The sequence below is a fragment of the Tachyglossus aculeatus genome, chromosome 20 (genome assembly GCF_015852505.1).
Source record: "Tachyglossus aculeatus isolate mTacAcu1 chromosome 20, mTacAcu1.pri, whole genome shotgun sequence".
In the NCBI taxonomy this organism is placed as follows: domain Eukaryota; kingdom Metazoa; phylum Chordata; class Mammalia; order Monotremata; family Tachyglossidae; genus Tachyglossus; species Tachyglossus aculeatus.
This window is the reverse complement of record NC_052085.1, coordinates 26,858,755-26,882,651: the sequence shown is the minus strand read 5'-3', so window position 1 is coordinate 26,882,651 and position 23,897 is coordinate 26,858,755. Positions and strand designations below refer to the sequence as shown.

The following is a 23,897-nucleotide window of genomic DNA, read 5'->3' as shown; positions in this document are numbered from 1 at the left end:
CTTTTGCATTATTTCAAAACACTAAGAGTAAATTGTGCAACACAAGGGCAACCCACATTACAGGGACCACCAATAGGCCTATTACGATCACCCTTCTGATGACCACGTTTTACAGAAGGCCAAAAACAAAGCCCTGCCTTTGTGCCCTTTTGTCAGATCGGTCTCTGTGCCTGTGTGATCTCATCTTAGGTCCTGCTCATAGAAAAGGGCTCTTGGTAGCAACATTGCCTCTTTAAGATCCTGAGGGGTTTGTTCGCAAATTCCCCAAAACGAGGCCCAGGCAGGGATTGAAACTCTCAGGAATCAATCGACCAACCCACGGTATTTATTGAGCACTCACTATACTAAACGCTTGGGCGAGTACAATAAAACAGAGTTGGTAGACACATTCTCTGCCCAACAGCCGTACAGTCTAGAGGGAGATGCCCAGAGTCACGTCCCTCTTGTCACTCTGATGAGAATTTCCAACTCTGTGCATCCTGACTCCTCTTCTGATGGATAAATTGTAACGTCATTCAATAGCCAGCCTTTTCATTAAAAGCTGGGTCTCCTTACTGAACTTCAGACAGTGAGCCCCATATGGGAGAGGGGCTGTGTCCCAACCTGATTATCTTGCATCTGCCCCAGTGCTTAGTACAATGCTTGGCACACACAGTAAAGCGCTTCAAAATACCATCATTAAACAATTCTGTCCAGCAGCAAGCCAGGCATCTCTGCCCACTTGAAATGATTTACAGAAGGGATGGGGGACACGGGGAAGGGATATTATTAGCTACAACCAGATAAACTGATCAAATCCCTGTTGGCGTCTCTCAGTTTACCCCTAATTTAAGACAGCGTGGTATCGATGTAAACTAATTAAACTTGCTGCATCTCAATTAAGTCCCCACAAAAATAAAGATTAGAAGATAAACAACGCAAAGCTGATCAGCCTGGCTTAGGTGTTTTGTTTTGTTTTCCCCAGGTCTGCTGGGAAAAAAAGAAAACCCTCAGACTGAACACACCGATGTTCTTTGCCTTATGAAGGAGGAAGGACAGTTTTAGGGGTGGGCTCCGTAGTGCTTGCTTGCTGCAAGGAGTCCAGACGTTCTTCCAAAGGAAATCCCATTCCCCAAAATATGTCTGCTCACATACTAATATTAATGAAAACAATGATAATATTTGTTAAACGCTAAGTAAGAAGCGCTGGGGTAGACTCAAGGTAATCAGGCCAGATACAGTCCCTATCCTACGGGAAGATCCTAGGATAAGGAAGGGGGAAAACAGGTATGACGAGATGGAAAATTAGGGAACCATTTCTCCCAACACGAGCCAGTTCCTGAACAGCTTGACGTATCTATCACCCAGGTCCTCTGACTGCCAGGACCAGGCTCTTTCCACTAGACCACACTGTTTCTCAAGTCCTGTACCACCCAGAGTACAGGGTGCACTTGTTTGGGCCTTGGTAAAAAGGGGGTTAAGGCTGTGAGCTCCATATGGGACAGGGACTGTGCCCAACCCAATTATTTTGTATCTCCCCCAACGCTTAGTATGGTGCCTGGCACAGAGGAAACACTTAACCATAACAAATACCATAAAAAGGGCATCTACCTGTGTGCCGGGATAGATCAATAATGGTCAGCTCAGATACCAATCTCTGCCTCACACAGGACCACCATATCACAGGTAAGGAAAGCAGGTGTCTTATCCCCATTTTACAGATGAGGAAACTGAGGCCAAGAAGAGTTGGTGGCTTGCCTGAGATTATCCATCAGGCCGGTGACAATCTAGGGGAGTAGAACCCAGGTTTCTAGACTCTACAGCCCAATCTCTTTCCCCATCCATAAGGAAATGGGTGCCACTGAGTCACGACAACAGGGTAGCATCTTTCCCCACCCCACCTCCACCCTCAATATTTGCTGAGGAGAGCTGGGGTACTGATAGTCTTCTTTACTGTTATTTTCCTAGTGCGGGAAGCACGGGAATGAAAACTTAACAGTCAGACACTCAACCTTTAGAAGCCTGCGGATCGCCTAATTGGACAGACTGAAAACAGCAGAAGATTTTCCCCGTTCTTGACAATTGGGGAGTAATTGCAGTAGATTCTACTTTAATAATAGGCCCCCAGTAGTAGGTGACACTGGGAGAAATTGAGACTTCAAAATTGAGGAGGTTGGTGGCAGGAGGAGAAAACAGCTAGCATATTGATGTGCAGCTAGAAACTGAGGAGCAAATGAAGCAAATTGTAAGGAAGGGATTGCGAATACAGGTAAAATCCCTTGAGATCGCTTGTATTTATTAAGCACCTATTGTGCGCAGAGTAGTGCACTGAGTGTTTGGGAGAGTACAAATTAGAATATGTAGCCTCTGCCCTGAAGGGAGCCTTCCTACAATCTGGTGGGAGGGAAGAAGGGTTGGGGGGGGGCAATAAATGAAAAATAAGTGGAAGTAATAAAGTATATAGTTCACTATACAGAGAAACAGTTTGGCTTAGGAGAAAGAGCAGGTTCTAATCCTGGCTTTGCCACTTGCCTGCTGTGTGACCTGGGGCACTTAACTTCTCTGTGCCTCAGTTTCTTCATTTGCAACATGGGATTCAATACTGTGAGCCCCACATGGGACAGGGACTCAGTCCAACCTGATGATTTTGTATCTGTTCCAGTGCATAGTACAGTGCTGGGCATACAGTAAGTGCTTAACAAATGTCACAGTTATGATATTATATTCATAAGTGCTACACGGGTCATGAATACTTGAGTGCTTAGGCGGTGTGGAAGGGCTGACCTGGAGATAAGGTGAGGAGATTAGAGCTTAGAACAGTGCTTTGCACATAATAAGGGCTTAACAAATGTCATTGTTATTATTATTATTATCATTAGAGATTAATCAGGGAAGGCTCCTGGAGGAGGTGGTTTTCCCAGCGGGCTCTGAAGGAGGACAGACTGTGACTGTGTGCAGGGAAGGTGTCTACCGACCAAACGCTTTCCAGCTTTGGGCTGAAATGTGGAGAAGACTCAGAATCAGAGGATTTTTCTTAATCCGAGTTCAGAGCAATACCAGAAAAAATCGGCATTCCGGACGCCGGCGGTTTTCTAAGTGGAGCCACTCAATGCTTTGCTTCTCGAAAACCAATTAATTTTTGAGATCTGGCAGGAACGTAGTAAGGCTGAAGATGTTTGGAGGCTTTGATGTAACAGGACAACTTGAAACGGCAAATGTTTTTCTGTCTACCCGCCCCCAAATTAGGCCAGTTTGACTCTGAGTCATGTGGCTTTGTGCCAAGAACCAACAAGCCTGGCTAATAAACACATAAAATTTTACTTCTCTTTAGGTCATCTGGGAAACGAAACATCAAATGAAAAGTGGCTGGTCTTTCTGCCAATGTCTTCTGTTGGCTTTGAACAAACCCTCTAACGCATGCCAGTCCTCCTAGAGATCACTTGATTTCTACGAAATCAACTTAAATCTACATAAATATCACCATTATATCAATGTTCAGGAATCTCTAGATCGGAAACTCCGGGAGGACAAGGAAGCTTGTCTGCCAAACTCCTAGTACATTGCTCTGCTTACACAACAAATAACACTGATGGATTGAATCTAGAGGTTGAACCTGAAAAAAATTCAGGAGCTTTTAGGAGGTTTGAAGGCGTTAGAAGTTACAAAACAGCAGGCTCCCAAAATATCTATATACCATGCTTTTTCCTCTACTCCCTAGAAAATGGGCTGTGTACAATGTTTTATTATTGAAAAGAATGTCTCGCTACTGTCCATAATTTGTAGGTTTTGGGGTTGAGTAAAGCATTCCTCGTCTCTACAGACTGCAAGGGGATGACACAGATAAAAACCATAAAGAAATTCCAGAGAAGTAATGAAGGTGAGGAATATTTTTTAAAAATCTAATTTAATCAGGCAACTCTGATGAAAAGTTAAATTGCAGGGCACCAAAGATCCAGTCTTCAGAACACAAGGGCTAAATTACTGCTCAGTTTCTTTAGAAGGACGGGAAAGAAAGAAAATATTAAGACTTTGGGAAAGGAGGTACAGAAGGAATGCAAAATGAACAGGCTGGATAGAATTCAACGGTTCAAGGGAAATCAACAATAGAACGTGGAAAACTTTAAAGCAACAATTGAAGAAGCTAAAACCAAAATTCAGTGCCCTCAAGTTTGAAGAGGGGACAAAACAAAATCAGCCAGACAAGCCACAAACTAACGTAGTAAAGTAGGGAAATGAAAGGAGCAGAGCATTAAAGAAAACAGAAGGCATTTCAAAAGCACCAGTGGAGAAAGAAAAAAATCAACTAAAATTTATCGAGCCAAGCTAATTGTGTATACGGCTCACTGATGGGAACTTTCAGAACTAGCAGAATCAGTAAAAATAATAAAAAAAAACCAAAGTCCATCACAGTAGCGGTTCTACGATGCGTGTTTGGGAAGGAAAAACAAATTAAGCAATTGCCTCATCTTATTGGACGGTACTAATTTTGCACTTTTAAAAATTTTCCCCCAAACATGGACAATACATACTAGAAACAAGGCAGGTCGTAAGCTTCTGTTCTCATAGCCACGTCAACAAAGAGTAATAGTAGTTTCCAAGTCAGGGAAAACGGCAGATGAAGTTCCTGGACTTATTCTGAATTTGAACTGGGGAAAACAAGTACCAGTTTGTAAGAGGGAAAGGAGCAAGGATGGAACTAATTTAACCCAATAATAACTATGGTGTTTGTTAAGCGCTTACAAGGTGTCAAGCACTGTTCTAAGCTCTGGGGGTAGATACAAATTTATCAGGTCGGACAGAGTCCCTGTTCCACTTGGGGCTCATTCTAAGTAGGAGTAAGAATGGGTATTAAATCTCCATTTTGCAGTTGCAGAAGCAGGCACAGAGAAGTTAAATGACTTGCCCAAGGTCACACAGCAAGCAAGTGGCAGTCAGAATTAGAAACCAGGTCCTCTGACTTCCAAACCTGTGCGCTTTCCACCAGGCCATGCTGTTTCCCAAGAGGAGAAAGGTCAACATTAGAAAGTTGAAGTAAGGCCTCCAAAAGGGTAGATGTGAAGAATTTGGGGAAGCAGAATTCAAACAAAAGGAGAAAAGGTCACAGATGCCAGCAGATGAGAGAAACAGTCCGTCATAGAAGAATCAGAGCTTCCAAATGACTGTACAAAGTTCAGGGAAGTTCAGCTCAACATCTGCTAGGATTTTTATTGACAGGGATATTAAAGGCTGGATTGAGCTAGTTGCTAGTTAATTGAGCTTGATGAGGATGCTGTGAAGAGCATTTTGGAGCACAAAGCCCCTAAAACCAAAAAGGAGAAGAGGCTGACACAGTCAAGAGGACTTTAATCTTTTAAGAGTTTGCACTGGCAGGTGGCCTGCAGTTCTATGTAGATAAACTGAAAATAATCAGGCTGCTACCAAAGGAGTAAAACTAGGAAATGTACCACATGGATGATTCTTCACCAAGAGAATGAGATTACTGGAATTTTGGGGATTTGGTTGGAGGGGGAGGGGGGGAAGGGGTAAGAATGAAAAAGGATTTCCAAAAGAAAATCAAGATGTCAAGTGCCCAGGAGTCACTTATCCTTATATCCTACCATTTCCCCTATCTGTAATTAATAGTTCTGACTGCCTTCCCCTGTAACTCCTTATGGGTAGGGATCGTGTCTACCCGCTCTGTTGAATTATCCTTTTCGAAGTGCTTATTCCATTGCTCTACACACAGTGAGCGCTCAATAAATACCATTGATGGACTAAATCCTGCACCTGGTGGGGATACACTGAAATCTGCAGCTCCAACATCACCCCAAAGGAGGTGAGGGAAGCCCCATGAAGTTGCCTTTGATGTCTGTCTCCCCCGCTCTAGACCTTGAGCTCATTGTGGGCAGGGATTGTCTCTATTGTTGTATTGTACTTTCCCAAGTGCTTAGTACAGTGCTGTGCACATAGTGAGCGCTCAGTAAATATGATTGAATAAATTGAATGAACGACTACAGATGGGGTAACTGAGGCACAGGGAAGATAGTTGACTTGCTCAAGGTCACTGAGAAGACAAGTGGCAGAGCAGGGATTAGAACCCAGATCCTTCTAACTCCCAGGCCCTTGTTCTATCTATTAATCCATGCTGCTTCTATTAATCCATGCTGCTTCGCAATCAGCAGTAAACTATTCCCTTCTGAGGAAGGTGGATCCCTGATGTCCTCAGACACTCCAAGGTCCACAATTCTGCTTTTGTCAATGTTTGCCTTCCCTCACTTATCTTGGTGTTTGTTTGTTTTAAGGTAGCTCTCCTCTGGAAGCCCCTCTACCACTGAGCTGAATTTAACACCACAAAAGATTCCCCGGTCCTATCTTACTTTGTTACTAACAGTAAGCAAATGTATTAAACCCAAGCACTAAGGACAATTTAAAGCAGATCAATGAGGCAGGGCCCATAATAAAGTGAGCTGATTGTCTATACTAGGTAATGATGGTAACTCCAAGATGGTATCTACAAAATTTACAATTAAGCTTAATTCTTGACCTCTGGACTTAATAGGCTGAAAATACAATTGAAGAGAGGCGCACTTTTTCAGGAAAAGAGAAATTTAGAAGAGAGGGGATGGAGGCTTGGACCTGAAACCATGAAAATTTAGGTTGTTAGGGGGGAAAACACTTATCTTTGCCTGCTGTCAAAGAACTGACATCTTCCGATCAAAGCAGCCAGAATCTTATCTCCTACATCCCTAAACAGGACCTGCTCATGGCTCACCTTTAAGGTATCTACAACCATAAAAATGTATTTCAGTAAAGTAGTACTTCTAGTAGTAATGCTATGTTTTGAGCATCTGACTGCAGTGCACTGTACTAAGTGCTTGGAAAAAGCACGAGACACATTTCTGCCCTGCTAAGTTTAGGCACACGCCTCGCTCCTCTAAAGATTGGAATGACTCATAAGGTAGACAGGTTCTGAAAGAAAGACTTCGAATTCCCTCTAGACTTTCTGCAGAGAATATGTCTAACAACTCTGTTATACTATACTCTCCAAAGAGCTTAGTACAGTGCTCTGCACACAGTAAGCACTCCATAAATACAACTGATTGATTGACTGGGCTTCTGCTAAAACCTAGAGGTAGGTTTCTGAAAGAAAGGCATTGTCCTTGGCTAAAACCAAGAGAGAGAAAAGCATTTAAAAGTGTCAGAGGCTAAGGATATCCTCTGAAGTAGAAGCAGCAGTGGTTTTGTGGAAAGATCAGGGGCCTGGGAGTGAGAGGACCTATATTCTAATCCCAGCTCCGCCAACTGCAGGTTGTGTGACCTTGGGCAAATCACCTAACTTCTCAGTGCCTCAGTTGCCTCATCTGGAAAATGGAGATTGAATTCCTGTTCTCTTTCCTCCATCGTCTGTGAGTCCCATGTCGGGCAGGGACTGTGTACCACCTGATTGATTTGTCTCTGCCCCAGTGCTCAGAAGAGTGCTCGACACATAGTAAGCACTTTTAACAAATACCATGTTTTAAAAAAAAGTACCTTTGGGACTTGGTCAGGTTTCGTGGATAGCCAACACGTCAGTGATTTATTTTTCCAGAGTTAATTCTGAGAAGACGGTAGGGCAGCTGAAACTCAGCGAATGACTTCAGGGGGGTATTTACCAGATGTTTGTCGGCTGCTGGTTTATTTTCTTCCAATCTTCAGGACTTCAGGAAGACTACCACCTGTATCAACGGCAAAATGGCACGGCGTTTAGTTGGAGGATAAAGTATTGCTTTTCTTTTAGAGTGAATTGATGACAACTTATTTTTCTTCAGGCAACAATACTGATGCATGCAGATTCAGGCAGGATTTGGATAAATTCAAGAAGGGATTAGGTCAACTTGCAAAAAACAATGGACAATTTTATCCATAGGCAGAACTGAAAATAGACTCAATGTACTGTTTTTACACACCTGGATACCTAACAATCCCTATCTTGCTACAACAGCATGGAGGGGAAAGCCAGGAAATGAGAAACTTTCCTAAATTAAGTGCATCCTTTCACGACAGGCTTTGCCACAAGCTTCTCATCTCACCCAGCTTCTGGGCACTTCAATAGCTCAAGACAAGATCCCTGAAACAAGCTCAAATGATCCTGTTAATGTGTGTGTGCTATAAAAAGCAGAGATTTCTTCCTGAAAGCCAAAAATATCACGTGGTCACTTCCACTGGTGATACTGTAGCTGTCTCTATCCGCTTTCCTGTTGTAGCCCCAGACCATCCAATTGAAGTGATGAAAAAAATAAATTCACCCAAGGGAAAAAGCAATTACTCCGACAACACAAACGAAACTAAAACTTCCTCAAAAGTGTTTCCATACAACGCCAGCCTCCATTGCCCCCAGAAACAAAAGGAAGCAAGAATATGGAAAAAAATAGATCCTTGCAGACACGCCTCAAAGGTGGGAAATCCAACATTGCGGGCTAGGAAACGCCAACAGATGATCACAATGATTTTACCACGGTTTTTATGGTTTTCTGAATTTTATATTTTGGAGAGTATGCTCATCTGTAGGAATACCCTTAAGCTCTTCAACAATGCACTCATTTTATAAATCAAATCTTTCCTACCCGATGTAGAAAACCAGAGAAAATCCAGCGTGCTTTAAGACTTAGGCAATTCTGCAGCTCAGATACACATCAGGTGAAATCCAAAAAAAATCCAAATATCCAATCCTGAGCACAACCAGCAAACAGTTTAGCCTAATCTGTTAATCCAATGTTCCCTGGAGATAGAAGATAAGAAGGGTCCATAAACCTCAATTCATGAAAATAGAGATGTTTTCAAACCAAGCTCTGGGGGTGTCTTGAATTTGCAGCAACTAGTCAATTCTACACAAGCGTCCCCATTTTAAAAGGGAAAACAGGCTAAAAGGACCAATGGTGTGTGGATATTAAACTCTAATGCCTCACAAAAAAAGTTAAAACAGTCATTGAGCACCACCATTACCTAGATTCTATGAAGAAAAAAAAACGAATGTGGTCCTTAATTAAGGGTCTTAACATTTTGGATGGCTCCTTAGAAATTAAATGGAGTAGAGCAGGACCCTCAAATTCTTAACAATTATACAAAAAACACAGGCAACGGGACAGATTGTAAGCCCCTCCAGGGCAGGAATTGGGCCTTCTAACTCTAGTACATTCTCTCAAACACAGAGTATCTAGCTTGACCCACAGTAGGTATTCAATAAATATCTCTTGGTTCCCCCTCGCTCCTTCCTAGATACTTCAGTGGCCCTCTACCCTATGAATTATTGATTTAAATTAATGTCTGTCTCCCTTCTCTAAACTGTAAGCTCTTTGTGGGCAGGCACTGGTCTACCAACTGCGTTGTACTGTATTCTCCCAAGCTCTAGACAACTACTGTCGATTAACTGATTGAATGCAGGCCGACAGCTACATCTCCCCCTCTCTCCCTTGATGCACTTTATTTCAGTAGTGAGATGTGAGTTCTGGCAGGGGAAAATCCAGGGAATCTATTCCAGACTTCTCTCTGTAATTCATTCAATCGATTGATTGATTGATTGATTGATTCAATCGTATTTATTGAGCACTTACTGTGTGCAGAGCACTGTACCAAATGCTTGGAAATTACAATTCGGCAACAGATGGAGACAATCCCTACCCAACAACAGTCTAGAAGGGGGAGACGGACAACAAAACGAAACAGGTAGACAGGCATTAATAGCATCAAAATAGACAAATGAGACGCCATAACTACAGAATCCCAGCCCATTCATTCTACCTGGAAAATGGGCAGGAATAGGCAGCTTTCTTGCAACCTTGCAACCATCACATCCCAACACAGAGCCACAAAAATCCCTCTTTTGCCTGCCCATTCCATCATCCTTTTTAGCCACTCAGAACCTCCAGTGGCCCCATCACAAACTCCATCACAGGCCGCTGAAAAAGCGTAGCCAATGGGCCTACGCAGAAGGCAGTTTTCTTTAGATCGTTTTGGGCGGGGCAGGTATCTGTTAATTCTGTTCTTTATACTCTCCCAAATGCCTAGTACAGTGTTCTGGACATAGCAAGTGCTCAAAAAATACCATGGACCCATTTGACCAAACAAACACTGAGGACGAAGGACCCAGGACAGATCGGATAGTAGCTACCACCTCCCACTTCTTCTGCCACCGTCTTTCCCCCCGTGCCCCTCTAGACTGCAAGCTCACTGTTGGCAGAAAAAGTGTCTACCCAACTCTGTTATGTTATATTGTTATATTATACTCTCCCTAGCCCTTATTACAGTACTCTGCACACAGTAAGCACTCAATAAATACAACCGACTGACTGACACTGATTGGTGGAAGCCTTTTGGCTAGTTATCATCTCTATTGTACTCTCCCGAGTATTTAGTAACGCGTTCTACACAGAGCAAGCAATTAATGAATGCCATTGATTAATTATCATCCCACTACACAAATGAAACTCCTCTAGGAAAGCCTTTTGCTGCCACAGTACGTAATCTAAAAATAAAAGATGTAAACATTGTAGAAATCTAGCAACAACACATTTTTAACACTTCCTCGCTTTTTGGCCAAGAATCCTCATCTCCAGTTGGATCTGGGTGACTCTGGAGGGTGGAAGGGAAGACTTGGGAGTGCAGTGGGTGGAGGGGTGGTTAACGGAGGAGAGAGCAGAAAACCTAGAAGCAGCAATGTAAATCCTAAAAAAACAGCAGAAAAGAATTGAAGCCACTGGAAACAATGGGGAATTCTAGGTCCATATCCACTTTTTCACAACTGTCTTCAGAAACTACTCCCTTAATTAACTAATTAATAATTCCATTTGTTAGAAATAATAATAATAATAATAAATGTGGCATTTGTTAAACGCTCACTATGCGCCAGGCACTGTACTAAGCACTGAGGGATACAAGCAAATCGAATTGGGGACATTCCTTGTCCCATGTGGGGTTCAGAGTCTCAATCCCCATTTTACAGATGAGGTAACTGAGGCACAGAGAAGTGACTTGCCCAAGGTCACACAGCAGACAAGTGGTGGAGCCAGGATTCGAACTCATGACCTTCTGACTCCCACAGAGCACGATAGATCCAGTCACGTCCTCACAAGGAGGTAACACTACCAGCTGGGCAGCATCACGTATTTGCTGTCAAACTTTAGGCAGGGTGGGAAGGGGTTAGAAGGAGCCAGAAGTGATGCAATCAGCACGTGTATTTATTGACTCTCTGCCAGTCATCCAAATGATAGGCACCTCCCTCTGAAATACCCCAGAGGAAATGAAATGCCAAAGAAAACTTCACCCAGGCATTGGGATAAAGAGCTTTTTCCTAGCCACTACTGGTCAGAAATTCAAATTTAATGTTCCTATAGCCTTGAAAATTAACACAGACCTGGAATGAGTCCTAAAAGGAACCAAGCCAAGGTTTTTTAACCCTATCTACAAGGCTGCACTGCTACAAAAAGCTGCTCAATAATAATAATGGCATTTATTAAGTGCTTACTATGTGCCAAGCACTGTTCTAAGTGCTGGGGAGGATACAAGATTATCAATTTGTCCCACGTAGGGCTCACAGTCTTAATCCCCATTTTACAGAGGAGGTAACTGAGGAACAGAGAAGTCGAGTGGCTTCCCCAAGGTCACACAGCTGACAAGCGGAAGAGCCGGGATTAGAACCCATGACCTCTGACTCCCAAGCCCGGGCTCTTTCCACTGAGCCACGCTGCTTCTCAATTTATCCACTTGGGTAGCGATTGCTATAGAACAGTGCTTGGCACGTAGTAAGTGCTTAACAAATGCCATCATTACTATATTCTAAATAACGTACAATGAGAGGCAGTGTGGTTTAATGGAAAGAACATGGGATTGAGGGTCAGGAGGCCCGGGTCCTGCCCCAGCTCTGCTCCTGGCCCTCCGGATACGTAACCGCTCCGTATCTCAGTTTCCGCATCTGTAAAACGTAGGTTAGAAAAACCTGCTCCTTCTATCTCATAGGGACGTGGTGAAAATAAAATGAGATAATGGCTATGACAATGCTTAGGAAAAATCACAGCGCTATACCAAAAACAAGGTATCATTACAACAATGTTCGAGGAAGCTGCGTTGACATTTTCCACGGGCACTGGGACTTTTTGTGCAGACTTTTTGTGCAGAAGGATTCAAAAGCTGACGGCCCAGCAGCAGGGGGTGAACGGTTTCTAAAACTACACCAAAACAGACTCTTAAACGGGTAAAGTCCTTCTAGTTTTCCTCATTATCTGGGTCCTCTCCACTCCCCACTATTAATCTCCTGCTTCTGGGACTCCAATCACATCTGGCATGGGAGACCTATGAATGAGGTAAGCAGGGGAAAGGGGAAGGAGAAGGGAAGCAAAAATCAACTGCAATTGAAAAAAGATGTACAGGAAATATAGGCAGCCTGAGGAAAGAGCACGGGACTGGAAGTCGAAAGGCCTGGGTTCTAGTCTTAGCTCTGCCACTTGACTGCTACGTGACCTTGGACAAGTCATGTAATTGCACTGCGCCTCAACTTCCTCATCTGTAAAATGGGGACTCGGTACTGTTCTTCCTTCCTCTTAGACCGTAGATGAGGCACAGGGGCTGTATCTGATCTGATTATCTTGCATCTACCCTACAGTCTTTTAGACTGTGAGCCCACTGTTGGGTAGGGACTGTCTCTATATGTTGCCAACTTGTACTTCCCAAGCGCTTAGTACAGTGCTCTGCACACAGTAAGCGCTCAACAAATATGATTGATGATGAAGATACCCTGGCATTAAGCACACTGAACAGCGCTTGTTGTATAGTAAGCGCTTAACAAATATCCCTGTTAGAAAAGGATGAGGACATAAAATCAAAACAAAAATCAGTCGAGCGCTGTATCTAGAGGAGCAGAATTTCCGGCTCCTCTTCCCCTCCCTGCCAACCGCCTCCGTTCCTTGCTGGTGGTTTCACCGGATATGTATTAGGCGACTTGGATATGTCTCCTGAGCCTTTTGGAAATGTCCTTCTCTTCAGCACGGCTGACAAGGAGCAGTAGTTACCGTGCGCCCCAGGGTGGGTACAGTCCGGCCTGATGCTTGTTTCCCTCCCAAGGCGAGGTCTGTACATGTCAACCCTCCCGTGTTTACAGACTACAGCTGTGCCAAAGCTGGCTTATTAGAGGTGGTCTGCGTCAGCAAGCTTTCCACGGGACACAGCGCACACGGAATAAAATCCTTGCGGGAGTTCTGCAGGGAAATGTCAGTGGTGAGAAAGGCAAAGAAAATAAAGTGGTGCTGTGGTGGAATGTAGGTTTTAAGCTGGCCAGAACAGTGGGAAAAGGTTTTAGAAGAGAAGATGTTCACTAGCCGACACATTTCCCTTCCTCCCCTTCCAAACTGCTACCACCCTGGTCCAAGCTCTGGTCGGTCGTATTCATTGAGCGCCGTACTAAGCGCTTGGGAGAGTGCAATACAGCAACCTAACAGACACATACTCTGCCCACGATGAGCTGGTTGTGCTACGGCTACGCTATGGCATTAACCTGCTTCCAGAGTGGCAACGTGGAAAGAGTTCAGGCTTTGGAGTCAGAGGTTGTGGGTTCTAATCCCGGCTCCGCCACTTGTCTACTGTGTGACGTTGGGCAAGTCACTTCACTTCTTAATGTCTCTGTTACCTTATCTGTAAAATGGGGGTTAAGACAGTGAGCCCCACGTGGGACAATCAGATTGCCTTATATCTACCCCAACACTTAGAACAGTGCTCGGCACAAAGTAAACGCTTAACAAATACCATAATTATTAATTATTATTACTATTATTCCAGCTTCTCTCCACTCCAATGTAGGCTCCATACTGCTGCATGTATTAATAATAATAATAATAATTATGTTTTTTGTTAAGTGCTTACTATGTCCCAAGCACTGTTCTAAGCACTGGGGTAGATACAAGGCAATCAGGTTGTCCCACGTGGGGCTCACAGTCTTAATCCCCATTTTACAGATGAGGTAACTGAGGCACAAAGAAGTTAAGTGACTTGCCCAAAGTCACACATCTGACAAGCGGCGGAGCCGGGATTAGAACCCACAACATCTGACTTCCAAACCCGGGCTCTTTCCGCTAAACCACGTTGCTTCTCCAACGTTAGGTATTAGGAATGTGCCTACCCATTCTGCAATACTGTACTCTCTCAAGCACTTAGTGCAGTGCTCTGTGCCCAGTAAGCGCTCAATAAATATGATCGATTGACTGATGTTACTGAAGCGTCGCTCTCAGCCCACATCTTTCCTCTCCTCAAAACCCTTCTCTCCTTCTCCAGCCCAACCCGCACCCTCCGCTCCTCTGCCGCTAATCTCCTCACCGTGCCTTGTTCTCGCCTGTCCCGCCATCGACCCCCAGCCCACGTCCTCCCCCTGGCCTGGCATGCCCTCCCTCCGCACATCCACCAAGCTAGCTCTCTTCCTCCCTTCCAAGCCCGAGAGCTCACCTCCTCCAGAAGGCCTTCCCAGACTGAGCCCCCTCCTTCCTCTCCCCCTCCTCCCCATCCCCCCGCTTTACCTCCTTCCCCTCCCCACAGCACCTGTATATAATAATAATAATAATAATAATAATGGCATTTGTTAAGCACTTACTATGTGCAAAGCACTGTTCTAAGCACTGGGGGGGATACAAGGTGATCAGGTTGTCCCACATGGGGCTCACAGTCAATCCCCATTTTACAGATGAGGTAACTGAGGCATAGAGAAGTTAAGTGACTTGCCCAAAGTCACACAGCTGGCAACTGTATATATGTATATATGTTTGTACGGATTTGTTACTCTATTTTATTTGCACATATTTATTCCATTTATTTTATTTTGTTAATATGTTTTGTTTTGTTGTCTGTCTCCCCCTTCTAGACTGTGAGCCCGCTGTCGGGTAGGGACCGTCTCTATATGTTGCCAACTTGGACTTCCCAAGCGCTTAGTACGGTGCTCTGCACACAGTAAGCGCTCAATAAATACGCTTGAATGAATGAATGAATGAATGAAAACCCCCTGATGGCTTCCTATGGATCCCCACATCAACCAACAACTCCCTCCAACCCGGCCCCACCTTACCTATGAGCTCTCTTCGCGTCTTGCAAGCCGGCCTTCTAGCTGAAACTCCTACTTCCCTGACACTGTTCTCCCAGGCTTGGGACTTCCTTCCCACACAACAGATAGCAGCAATCTCCACATTTAAATCCCTCCTAAAATCCCACCTCCTCCAACAAGTCTTCCCTGAGGGATTTCCCAGCACCCTTAGTCAGATCAGATCAGATCAATGAGCCTGGCTTAGAGAGAAGCAGCATGTCCTAGGGGCCTGGGAGGATTGTTGGGTTCTAATCCTCACTCTGCCACTTATCTGCCCTATGTGATCTTGGACAAGTCACTTCACTTCTCCGTGTCTCAGTTACCTCATCCATAAAATGGAGATTAAGACTGAGGGCTCCATGTGGGACGTGGACTGCGTCCAACCTGATTAGCTTGTATCTACCCCAGTGCTTAGTTCAGTATCTGGCAAAAAGTACGCACTTAAATACCGTAAAAAAGATCATCCGCTCAGCCAAAACTAGCATTTATGAATTTATATGCACCGTGTTTAGCACTCAGGTAAACAACATTTACTCGATTATTTATTTTGACCACTTGAGGTTTCAATATTTTGGTTGCCCTCGTTAAGAGTGTAGGTTCAATAAACACTGCTGCTGCTGTTTCTAACATCTCGGAGCAAACCACCCTCGCCCTTCGAATCGCATATGTTCAGGATGAGTAACCTCAGTCCCCCTTGGATTATGGAGAGGGAAAATTCCCACCTCACACTAGCAATCTTGGCTGCACATTGACTTAACTCAATCTTTCAGGAGCAGCGAGGATGGATCACTTAATTCGGGGAAGCAGCGTGGACTAGTGGAAAGAGCACAGGCCTGGGTGACAGAGGACCTTTGTTCTAATCCTGGCTCCACCGATTGTCTGCTGAGTGACCTTGGGCAAGTCATTTAACTTTCTCTATGCCTCAGTTACCTCATCATCAACTGGGGATTAAACCCTGCTCTCTCCTATTTAGACTGTGAGCCCCACGTGGGACAGGGACTGTATCCAACCTGATTGACTTGTGTCTACCCCAGCATTTAAAACAGCGTTTGGCACATAATCAATACCATTTAAACCACCGCTCCCGCTGCTCTTGGGCGCAAGAGACACAGTCTGGGGAAAAGCCTGGGATCTGCAGGAAGGAGGGTGATGGCCTGATGCCGGTTTGGGGGGCTCTACCCAAAACGCGGGAGCCTTCTAGGGCAAGAAAGTGAAGTACGCAAATTTGTTTCACTAAAGAAGACTGTCAATATAGAACGCACTGTTTCAAAAGCAAGATCAAGTCCTTGGAGATGAGCGCTGAAATGGGAAGAGTCAGGCAAACCTGAAGAAGAGAAAGTTCTCACAAAATGTAAGACAAAAGAATCTAGAACGTGGTGGGCAGAAAAATGAAGTACAGACACTCAGAACTGGGTGAAATAAAATCAGAACAAAGAGGGAGTCAAAATTAGTGAAATAAAATCAGAACAAAGAGGGAGTCAAAGTCAGTGTGATACCGAAGTACTGTATTGAGGGGAAAAGGAAAAGAAAAAAACTGATAGTGGAAAAAAAATTTAAATATAAGTCCCCATCATTTTTTAATTACCTTTGTTCTGAAGTTCAGGAAGATGAATAAAGACATTTTCAGTTTTAATTTCTTATTTAGCCTCTTTAGTGTTCTCAGAAGTACTTTCACAGAGACTGAATCTTATAAAATTTTCAAGAAAACTCTGGCACTGGCCACAACAAACCCTCATCTGGAACTGCATTTCCTTAGAGTATGTACACCCTGAGGAAATTCTTTCTGGAAGCCACCACCACCACCAGTCGTAAATCTGCCCGGAGCTAAAGAACTTCAAAGTCTCACCTGAAAGCCCACGAAATCGGTAGTGCCTGATGGAAATTGGACCCGTGCCATAAAAAATCCACACCTAATATATTTCACCCACCACCCGGTTTTCAATTCTTACTAATTCCCCTTTCAACTTTTCTACCTGCTTAGAAAGACAGAGCAACCATCCCACACCTCCTGTAGTTAGATCCTCTGCTGGCTACACTGGCAGAGATAAAGCCTTAAAATGGACTTTTCTCCAAAAATGACCCTCCGAGAATCCTCTTCGGATGCTGACAAAGCCTCAATCACTCCATTGGCATGTTGTGCCCAACTTTTATCCGGGCCCAAAAACATCTTCCTCTCGATAAGTCGGGATTTGTGGGACCATCCTGCTGCCCTCCTTTCCCTTCCTCCTCCAGAGTAACAATAATAATCATCATCGTGGTGTTTGTTCAGCGCTTACTATGCGCCAGGCACTATACTAAGCGCTGGGATGGATACAAGCAAATCGGGAACAGTCCCTTGCACATAGTAAGCTTCTAATAAATGCCATTATTATCATTATTATTATTACTTCTCAACAGGGATCAGTGGATTGGGGTAATGGGTTTTTGCCTGGGAAGAGCTGGGGGGCAATTAGGGTAGAAGGGACCCTCCTTCTCCTAGCTAGATAAAGGGTATGCCCTTGTCTGCATACCCCTTAAGCACTTTGATATTCTCTCCCCTTAGATATTAGCACTTAGCTAATAGCACTTAGCTAATATTAGCACTTAGCTAATAACCCCCTTAGCACTTAGATATTCACTCCACCCCAACAACACTTATGCAAATATTCCTTTATTCTTCTATTTCCCCTCTTCCTAATCTACTTTAATGTCTGTCTCCCCTCTAAGCTTCTTGCTGGCAGGGATGACGTCTACCAACTCTGTTATGTCGTGCTTCCCCAAGCACTTTCAGCAGGCAGAATGTAGTGTTTAACTCCCTCAAGGCTATGGAGAAAACAGATGACTGTGTTAAATGACCCTTGTAACCTCCCCAGCGCTTAGAGCAGTCCTCTGCACATAGTAAGCGCTTAATAAATGCCATCATCATTATTAGTATTACTTAGTACAATGTCCTGCACACAGTGAGCACTCAATAAATATCAGTGATTGATTTAGATAAAGGGCTCCATCTTCTGGATGGGTTTGAGCAAGATGACACAGGTTGGAGGGTTTCTATCCTTATTCAATCAATTCATTCATTCAATCGTATTTATTGAGCGCTTACTGTGTGCAGAGCACTGTACTGTGCGCTTGATGGTATTTCCTGAGCATCCACGGTGCGCAAAGCACCGTATTTATCTATAATATTTTCTACGGCTCCTTCTAGCTGGCCTAGACTGTGAGCCCGCTGTTGGGTAGGGACCGTTTCTATATGTTGCCAATTTGTACTTCCCAAGCACTTAGTACAGTGCTCTGCACATAGTAAGCGCTCAATAAATACGATTGAATGAATTAATCTTCCCAAGTGGGATGGCTCGAAGGCTACTATTTGGTGTTGGTCCTTTACTGATTGAAGCTGTTAAACGAGTATAAGACATGTGTTGTTCTCTAATGTTTTAACTCATTTTAATTAATGTGCTAGCTTTCTGTGCTTTAGCCCTATGGCAATTTTGTGAAGGATGCAATTTTAAAATTGAACACACACACACACACACAGATAATGCTCAAATCAGCCACTCTCATCTTGGGTAGAAGCAACAGCGGTCATCTCACATCTCCATTTCAGCCTCTCCCCAAGCCACAGAACAGTGTAAGCAGCCGGCATGCCACACCGTTAATACGGCTTTCGCAAACTCCCTCGGATCCCAAGTAACTTTAATAATAATAATAATAATAATAATGATTTTGGTATTTATTAAGCGCTATGTGCAAAGCACTGTTCTAAGGGCTAGGAAGGTTACAAGGTGATCAGGTTGCCCCACGGGGGGCTCACAGTCATAATCCCCATTTTACAGATGAGGTAACTGAGGCCCAGAGAAGTTAAGTGACTTGCCCAAAATCACACAGCTATTTGGCGGAGGCAGGATTTGAACCCATGACTTCTGACTCCAAAGCCCGAGCTCTTTCCACTGAGCCACCCTGCTTCTCCGCTTTGACCGGGAAGTTTCTGAGATGATACAAGTTCATGCTTAACTTTCTATTCCTGGCTTCCACCTTACAGATGAACTTCCTGGTGATCTACATCAATATTCTATCCATTCATGTCTATTAAATGTAAAACTGGCAAAAGGTATGACTTCAGCACTCTAAGTGGAACTTTGCAGGTGGAAAGCTCCTTTAAGCAGATGGGGAAAATGAACCATGAACCTCTACCCAAAACTCGGGGTGGCGGCGGGGGGGATCAATGGCCACAGTTTCGATTCCAAGAAGCAATCAATAAAAGTGGAAAACTGACTGATGAAAGAGAAAAGGGCATTAATAAAAATGGTACAAAGGTCTAGGGAGAACACGACTCCTGAGAATGATCAAGGATTCTTGCTTTCCTCTCCCCACTCCCTTCCTCAATTGGTTCAAGATCCCCATTTGAGCTGGGGAGGGGTCAGCGGTGGGTGGGGGGTGATTAGGGACTGTCTGTATATGTTGCCAATTTGTACTTCCCAAGCGCTTAGTACAGTGCTCTGCACATAGTAAGCGCTCAATAAATACGATTGATGATGATGATGATGAGTGGAGGAGGGAAGACAGGAGATGAAAGGAGGTGCAATGCTCTGCACACAAGTTAGATCCTCTAGACTATCATCTCGGTTGATTGATTGATCTCGGTGTGGGCAGGGAATGTGTCCGTTTATTGTTGCATTGTACTCTCCCAAACGCTTAATACAGTGCTCTGCACCTACTAAGCACTCATAAAGACGATTGAATGAAAGAAGGACTGCTCAGTGAATATTTTTGATGACAGTGCGTCACTGTTGTTATTATTTTATTTGCTCTCTTGACTACACACATTTCCACATGCACTACCCTGGCTCCTTGAGGGCAGGGATCATGATGGGAAGCAATGTGGCTTAGGGGAAGGAGCACGGGCCTGGGATTCAGAGGATTTGGGTCCTAATCCCGGGTCTTCCGATTGTGGCCTTGGGCAAGTCACTTAACTTCTCTAGGCCTCGGTTTCCTCATCTGTAAAATGGGGATTAAATCCTTCTCTCTCCAATTCAGACTGTGACTCCCACGTGGAACAGGGACTGTGTCCAACGACTGTCTTGAATTTGCCCCCAGAACTCAGTCAGTGCTTGGCGCATATTAAGTGCTTTACAAATGCCATAGTAACAATAATCATTATTGTGTTCTAGTCCCAGATTTGCCACTGACCCTCTAGGAGGCTTTCAGCAAGTAACAACCTCGCGAGCTCTGGGTAGGGAAGGGACCGTGTCCAATCCGATTCTCTTTTATCTACCTCAGGGTTTAGCACATAGTAAACGCTTAACAGATACTGTCATTATTAGTAGGGCAGCATCATTATCTGGGGATCCATCCAAGATAGACTCTACCTAAGGACTGTGTCCAACGTGACTTGCTTGCATCCACCCAAAAGTGCCTGGCACATAGTAAGCGCTTAACAAATACCACAATTACGGCTACCCGTTCAGACCCACCCAAGATTTTAATCAGTGCTCCCACCTCTTGGAAATAGGAACTGGGATGCTGATTCTGATAGCAGTGTTCCCCTAAAGAGGTGCTGAAGTAGGTGTTCTCGAGCCCAACCTAGTTTCTTTAAAATGTTGTTTCAATTTTTTTTTTTAACTCTTCCCCCTTCCGGCCCCGGGCTCCGATCTGCACGGCTGACCAATCTTATTTTTAAGGAACTAACAAGGAGGAGAATCCACATCCTTCCTAGGGAACACATTCCAGCATTTCACAACTCCCCCAGTCTGGAATTTTGTCCTTAGATCTAACGAGCAAGATGTGGTTTCTTGAGTAGGAATCCTGTTCGTGCCTGTTTGGGAAAAGCCGGCATCAACAACCTTCACAGCCCCATTATCACCTGACAGGCTTTCAGCAGAGGCACGGATGGTTCTAGCACGCTACTGGGGCATTAAACATCCAGCATCTCCAGAGCCACTTGTGACTAAAATGCTCCACCAATCTCCACCAGAACAAACCCAGTTGGTCTACAATCTCGGGGCGCAGTTCTGGTCTCACTGACGTGTCCTCACCACACCTGTGGGAATTGGGATGGTAAAATGCTTTGCTCTACCTCCACTCCCCGCCCCACGGCTCTTGTGTATATATGTACATATTTATAGTTATAATTCTGTTTATTTTTATTAATGATGTGCATATATCTATAATTCTATTTAATTATAATGATGCTACCGATGCCCGTTGTTTTGATGTCTGTCTCCCCCCTTCTACATCGTAAGCCCACTGTGGGCAGGGATTGTCTCTGTTGCTGAATTGTACTTCCCAAGCACTCAGTACAGTGCTCTGCACACAGTAAGCGCTCAAAAAAGACGACTGAATGAATAAATGAAAAGGGTAGGAAAACCCCAAACCGTGAGAACTGTTTTCCTGCATGGGATAGGTTTTCGCACCCGAAGGGAGGGTCACTAGCTGTGGGGAAGTAGGGGTGGGGGACAGGGAGAGTCGGAAGAGCTGGTGTTTGTGCAGCTCTACAAAGTGGCTCTCTCGGATTAAAATCAAACAGGGCACTTTTACCTTTGGGAATACTGGAGCGCTCCACAATATTTCCCAACATTCACACCAGCTCTAATCTATCTCCTCGGGTACATCACTACGGAAGAGGGAACTGGAGGCGGCCAGGGTTAAGTGAAGCTTTGAAGGGGCCGGGATGGTGGAGGAGACGGAGAAAAGAGGGAGGAAACATTTCAACTGTGGGTTCCTGAAGGAGCTACGGCCTGCCATCCTCAACTGAGAAGCTGAGCCCTGTGGGAGACTTCTCCGGCACAGTTCCTGGACCTCAAAAGAAGCTCCTGTAACACCTGGAGTTGCATCCACCCTCGGGGTTTGCCCTTAGGACGCAGCAGCTGCTTCTATCGAGGCTTAGCAAAGGACAGACGGGAGGCAGAAGGAAAGGGGAGAGGATGACAGTGGGAAGGAGGAGGCTGTGGTTGGAGAGAGAGAGAGAGAGAGAGAGAGAGAGAGAGAGACTGTGGGAGACTCAGGAAGAGCAAGATGTGAAGAGGCCTAAAAGGAGGGAGACAATGGGGGTGTGAGGGGTGACTGATGGGGGGAAGTTGGGGGACAGGAAGATGGGGCAGGAGGGTAGGTAGAACGGGAGAAGACTGGAGATTGGAGACGGAGGATTTGGGCGGGGAAGAGGTAGGTGTTAGGAAGGGATGGGGAGGTTGTGGCAGTGATGGGGGGGATCGGAGATTGGATGGGCCGAGAGACCATGAGAGGAGGGAGATCTGGAGGGAGGGAAAGCAGGGGAGGGAGGGAAAGCAGGGGAGGGAGGGAGATCTGGGGGAGGAAGGGAGGACTGGGGAGAGAGGGAGACGTGGGGAGGGAGGGAGGGAGATCTGACGGAAGGAAGGGAGGGAGATCTTGGGGGAGAGAGGGAGGGAAAGAGATCTGGGGGAGGAAGGGAGGGAGATCTGGGGGAGGAAGGGAGATCTGGGAGAGGGAGGGAGAGAGATCTGGAGGGAGGGAGAATTGGGGAAAGGGGATCCGGGAGAAGGAGGGGGATCTGGGGGAAGGGAGGGAGGTCTGGAGGGAGAATTGGGGGTGGAAGATCTGGGGGAGCGGGATCTGGAGGAGGGGGATCTATGGGAATGAGGGGGGGTCTGGGGGAAGGGAGAGGGATCTGGAGGGAGAATTGGCTGGCGGAGGGGGATCTGGGGGAGGGCGATGTAGGAAGATGAATTTCTGGGGAGGAGGGAGAGGGGGGTGGATCGGAAAGGACGGGGGGCGGGGGGGACGGAGCGAGAGACAGAGGGAGACTGGGGGTGGGAAAGGGACACCCCGGCGGGGACCGAAGGGAGACACCGGGGGGGGGGGGGGGGAGAAGGGCAAGGGGACGCGGGGGAAGGAGGGCAGAGGGGACAGAGGGGCGGGGGGGCAGGGGGGACGGGGAGACAGGGGGCAGGAGGACAGAGGGGACAGAGGAGGAGCAGGGGGACAGGGGGACGGGGAGAGAGGGGGGCAGGAGGACGGGGGGGACGGGGAGACAGGGGGGCAGGGGGACAGAGGGGACAGAGGAGCAGGGGGGCAGGGGGACAGGGGGGCAGGGAGACGGGGGGACAGAGGAGCAGGGGGGCAGGGGGACGGGGAGACAGGCAGGAGGACCGGGGGTAGGGGGACGGGTCGGAGGGAAAGACAGCGAGCCGGAGGAGGGCAGGGCAGGGGAGGGGAAGGGAAGGGGGTCCGCGGGGCGCTGCCCCCTCCCTCCTTCCTGCCGTCCCTGACTTCCTCTCCCGACAACTTCCCGGGCCCTGCAACTCCGCCCCGCCCCCGGCCCGGCCCGGCCCGCAACTTTCCCGCCGCCCTTCCTGTCCCCCCCCCCCCGATGCCCCCGTCCCCCCTCTGTCCCCCCTGTGTCTGTCTGCCCCCCCCCCGCCCGGGGCGCTCACCTGGGGCTCTGCCCGCCGACAGCCCCAGCGCCGGCCGGCCGGCCGGGGGGAGGCGGCGGTGGCAGAGGCGGCGGCGGCGGCTCCGGTGTCGGTGTCCTCGGTGTCCCCGCTCTGTGTGTGTGTGTGTGTGTGTCTGTGTGTGTGTGTGTCTGTGTGTGTGTGTGTGTGTGTGTGTGTGTCTCTGTGTGTGTGTGTGGTGGGGTGCCGTCGGTGCCCCCGCTGGGCCGCCCGGCCCGGGCTCGGTGGGCGGGTTGTGCCGTGCCGTGCGGTGTCGCGTTGTGCTGTGTTGTTGTGTTGTGTTGTGTGCCCACTGTGCGCGGGCCGCTCCGCCCAGCTCGGGCCCGGCCCCGGGACGCCCTCTGCCGGACAACCCCGGCCCCCCGGCCCCCCGGCCCCCCCAACCGCGCCTCTGACCCACCCGCCACCTCTGCCCTCCGCCCTCTCTCCTACCCTCCTCCTCC

The 23,897-nt window shown here is 46.5% G+C and overlaps 1 protein-coding gene and 1 long non-coding RNA gene across 3 annotated transcripts in view; one reads left to right on the top strand and one right to left on the bottom strand.

Annotated features, from left to right (window-relative positions):
* Window positions 1-23,576, bottom strand: part of LOC119941583 — a 31,413-nt gene extending 7,837 nt beyond the window's left edge. The window contains exons 1-2 of one of the 2 annotated variants that reach the window (XR_005455227.1): window positions 23,437-23,576; window positions 7,489-7,673 (exon numbers count right to left, since the gene is read on the bottom strand). This is a non-coding gene — a long non-coding RNA (uncharacterized LOC119941583). The remainder of the gene's footprint in view (window positions 1-7,488; window positions 7,674-23,436) is intronic. The other variant, XR_005455228.1, reaches the window with a different exon arrangement.
* CEP295 (centrosomal protein 295) overlaps window positions 1-23,897 on the top strand; it is a 125,273-nt gene that overhangs the window by 7,556 nt on the left and 93,820 nt on the right. The gene's annotated exons all lie outside the window — the stretch shown is intronic.